The following is a 5,000-nucleotide window of genomic DNA, read 5'->3' on the forward strand; positions in this document are numbered from 1 at the left end:
AAAGAGAATGGGTTGAGTGGAATTAGTGAGAGAGAGAGAGAGAGAGAAAGACAGAGAGAGAGAGAGAGAGAGAGAGAGAGAAAGAAAGAGAGAGAGAGAGAGAGAGAGAGAGAGAGAGAGAGGCAGACCGAGAGAGGGGGAGAAAGAGAAAGAAAAAGAGGAAGAGAGAGAGAGAGAGAGAGAGAGAGAGAGAATGATAGTAAGAGTGAGAGTGAGGGAGATAGAGAGAGAAAGAGTAAGAAAAAGAGACAAAAGAGTAAGAGAGAGAGAGAGTAAGAGAGAGAGAGGAGAGAGAGAGAGAGAGAGAATGATAGTAAGAGTGAGAGTGAGGGAGATAGAGAGAGAAAGAGTAAGAAAAAGAGACAAAAGAGTAAGAGAGAGAGAGAGTAAGAGAGAGAGAGGAGAGAGAGAGAGAGAGAGAGAGAGAGAGAGAGAGAGAGAGAGAGAGAGGGGGGCAGACCGAGAGGGGGGGGGGGGGAAAGAGAAAGAATAAGAGAAAGAATAAGAGTAAGAGTAGGAGAGAGAGAGAGAGAGATGGTGAAAATAGACCCGAGATGAGTCAACATCTGTGATTCCCGCAAAGAAGCCTCAAAGTAGCTTAAGCCACCGGATCCGCTTACAGAATCGTTCCCCACGAAACGCGTTGTCCGTCGTGTCATGGAGCCAACCGTTGGCCTGTCACTGCATGCTGTCTAGATATCCGCTGAACACTGTTGGTAGTGCATCGGTTTCGTTATCATGGAATCCATTGCATGCAACGGCAATTGGCGATTGTTACGGTTAATGACATTTAGAGCTGCTCATAGAAGGATAGGCATTAAATGGGTTAAGGGTGTGGCGCATGTTATAAAAATGGAGAGCGGAGGAATAAAGAGGATGATAGAAATGGAGAAGGAATGAGGATGGGAGAGGAGACGAAGGGATGACAAGGGTAAGGACGATAATGCATCTAGATGGGATGGGTAACATAATTATCCGACTTCATGGTAATTACGGCTTTGCTCTTTGTACTAGGATTCCCTCTGTTGCTGTGGGTCTCTCCCTCTCTCTCTCTCTCTCTCTCTCTCTCTCTCTCTCTCTCTCTCTCTCTCTCTCTCTCTCTCTCTCTCTCTCTCTCTCTCTCTCTCTCTCTCTCTCTCTCTCTCTCTCTCTCTCTCTCTCTCTCCCCCCCCCACTTCTCTCTCTCTCTCTCTCTCTCTCTCTCTCTCCCCTGTATGTATTTTTATTTTCACGATCTCTCTCTCTCTCTCTCTCTCTCTCTCTCTCTCTCTCTCTCTCTTACTCTTACTCTTTTTCTTTCTCTTATTATTTCTCTTTCTCCCCCCCCCCCTCGGTCTGCTCTCTCTCTCTCTCTCTCTCTCTCTCTCTCTCTCTCTCTCTCTCTCTCTCTCTCTCTCTCTCTCTCTCTCTCTCTCTCTCTCTCTCTCTCTCTCTCTCTCTCTCTCTCTCTCTCTCTCTCTCCTCCCCCCTGTATGTATTTCCTGGCAATGCTCATAATGGCTGTGACATTTCTTCCCCATTCATATGTCTGCAAAGAGAACTGCTATGCGTCTCTGCATTCTTTTGGCAATTTAGGTGCTCTCTCTGGACCATGTATTATTAAGCTTTTTTTTCCATACTGACGTCTTGTTATTTCAGTCTTTGATTTTTGATCCATCAATATTTTCATTTTGGATACGAACACTTCTTTCATGTAAGGAATCAAGAGTACATCAAAGCTTAACTTAACTTGCTCACATGCGCATACAATTTTGTGTATTAAGAAAAAAAAAAAAAAAAAAACGTAATTGCACACATACACACACTCACCCCCCCCCCCCATCTCTCTCTTTCCCTCTCTCTCTCTCTCTCTCTCTCGTCCCTTCCCCTTTCTTCCCCCCAGCCTCTCTCTTTCTGCCTGCATGCCTCCCTCCCTCCGTCTCTCTAAGTACTTTGCTTCGCCCACCGTGGTTCTTCTCCCTCCCTTCCCGGCATTCATTATTGAGTTTCAGGGCCACGTGTCCGCCATTCCCTGCGCGCCGCCGAGGCCCTTCTCCTATTTCCTGGACGCCCGCTAATAAACACCGATGGCGCTGCCTCATAATCGCCTGTGGGATCAGCGGACAAATCCTTCGTTACCATATCCGTTATCACGGCTTCCCTGCCTCGGCTTTTTCTTTCGCCTTTGTTTGTTACTGTATTTCATTATCTCGTGTTTCGTGCCCTTTTGTTGCTTTGGGGCGTTGCTCTTTCTTCGGTGTCGCTCCATCTCTTTTTCATTATGATATCATTATGATCATTTTTATTATTCTCATCTTGATCACGATGATAATGATTATGAAAATAGTAATACCGACAATGAAATAATAATGATGACAAAGGTAATGATAATAATAATAATAGTATTACTGATAGTACCAATCAAATGATGATGACAATGTTGTTATCGTTACTATTATCATTATTATTATAATTGTAATAATAATTATCATTATCCTCATTACTGTCATCATTAGTATTATTGTGATGATAATGATAATAATGTGGATGGTCATCATCATCATGATCATCTTTTTCTTATCAACATTTTTATTATCATTATTGTTATTATTGTTATTATCAGTATTGTTATTATTATTATTATTATTATTATTATTGTCATTACTATTGTTATCATTATTATTATTATTGTTATTATTGTTATTATTATTATCATTATTATTATTACTACTACTATTATTAGCATTATCATTATTATTATCCTTATTATTATTATCATTATTATTATTGTTAATATTATTACTATTATCATTGTTATTATAATTATCATTATCATTATTATGATTTTCATCTTATAGATATGATCATTACTGTTATAGTAATTATAGTAATGTTATTATTTTTGTTGTCATTGTTATCATAAAAAGGATAATGACAATGAGAATATGAAAGTCCTTATTATTATCATTATTATTATCATTATTATTATTATCATTAATTATCATCGTAATCGTTATTGTTGTTATTATTTTAAACTTTGTTATCACTACTGATATAATTAATATATTACTATAACTATTATCTTGTTTATTATCATTATTGTTATTATTATTGTCATTATCATAATCATTATCTTATCATTATTATCTTACTACTATTATCACTGCGATTATTATGATTATCTTTTAATAATATTAAGATTATCATTATTACTATTAGTATAATTATTATTGTTGTTGTTGTTATCATTATTATTATTATTATTATTATTATTATTATTATTAATATTATTATTATTATTATTATTATTATTATTATTATTATTATTATAATCGTTATTATCATTATCATTTAAAGATTGATTATTATTATCATTATCATCATTATCATTATTATTACTATTATTATTAGTAGTATTATTATTAGTAGTAGTAGTAGTATTACTATAATTGTTATTATTATTATAATTATCATTATTATTATTATTATTATTATTATCATTATTATCATTATCATTGTTATTATTATTATTGTTATTTTCATTATCATTATTATCATTGTCATTATTATTATTATTATTATTATTATTATTATTATTATTATTATTATCATTATTATTATCTTTATTATTATCATTATTATTATTGTTATTATTATCACTATTACTATTATCATTGTTATCATTATTATCATTATTAATGTTATTACTATTATTATTGTTATTATTATCATTTTTGTTATTGTTGTTATTATCCTTTTTAATATCATAATCCTTGCATATATCATTATTATTATATTATCATATTATCATATCAGTTTTGTTATTATTGTTTTTTTTCCATAATCATTCCTTTTGTTTGATATCATTCTTATCACTGCAGTAAATATTTTCATGATGATCAACATCAATGTCATTACAGGTATTATTATTGCTGTTGTTGCTGTTGTTGTTGTCATTATCATTATTATCATTATCATTATCATTATCATAATTATCATTTCCTAATATTGATAGTATTGATGAGGAAGATCATGATAATAATGATAACAACAATAATGATAATAGGAGTACTGATAATAGTTATTGTAATGGTAATGATAACAAGAACAGGTATGAAAACACTAACTTTAAAGATTGATATATTGATAATGATGATAAAATGGATCATTGGGATAATGATGATAGTAATGATAATGATAGTAGTAATGATAACAATGATAACAATGATGATAATACATGATAATAGTTAGAATTATGAAATCATTATTTTTCATAATGATGAAAATAATGATATCGATAATAATGATAAAAAGTGACAATAATGATAATAGCAATAATTATAATAATGATGATGATGATAATAATAATAATAATAATAATAATAATAATAATAATAATAATAATGATAATAATAATAATAATGGTAATAATAACAATAATAATAATGATAATAATGATAATAATAATGATAATGATAATGATATAATAATAATGATAATAATAATGATGATAATAATGATAATAATAATGATAATAATAGTAATAATAATAATAATAATAATAGTAATAATAATAATAATAATAATAATAATAATAATAATAATAACAATAATAATAATTGTAATGACAATAGTAATAATGATTGAAATAATGATAATGATAACAATGACAATAAGGATAATGATTATGATAATAGTTATATAATTTATTGATTATATTACACGTTAATGCTAATCTTAATTATGATAATAATGGTTATTAGCATGATTATTAAAATGTTAATGATGATGATAATGATAATAGTAAGAATGATAATAAAATGTTCATGATAATGATTACAATAATAATGGTTATTATAATGACAGTTTTTGCATTCATAACAATAATCATTATCATTACAGATATAATGATAGTGATGTTAACATTTCTAGCAATAAGGATGATAATCAAAAGGATAATTTCCCCTTTCCTTCTCTCCTCTTTACCTGGAAAGGCTTTTGAATATTCACATACAGCTTTA

General features: G+C 30.5%; 1 protein-coding gene and 1 long non-coding RNA gene across 2 annotated transcripts in view; both read left to right on the plus strand.

Moving 5' to 3' along the window:
• LOC122253571 (uncharacterized) overlaps positions 1 to 5,000 on the plus strand; it is a 37,550-nt gene that overhangs the window by 23,917 nt on the left and 8,633 nt on the right. The gene's annotated exons all lie outside the window — the stretch shown is intronic.
• Positions 1 to 5,000, plus strand: part of LOC147470180 (uncharacterized) — a 7,337-nt gene that overhangs the window by 566 nt on the left and 1,771 nt on the right. The window lies entirely within an intron of this gene.

Source organism: Penaeus japonicus, unplaced genomic scaffold (assembly GCF_977035675.1).
Source record: "Penaeus japonicus unplaced genomic scaffold, GWHDUDI00000001_assembly GWHDUDI00000016, whole genome shotgun sequence".
Lineage (NCBI taxonomy): Eukaryota > Metazoa > Arthropoda > Malacostraca > Decapoda > Penaeidae > Penaeus > Penaeus japonicus.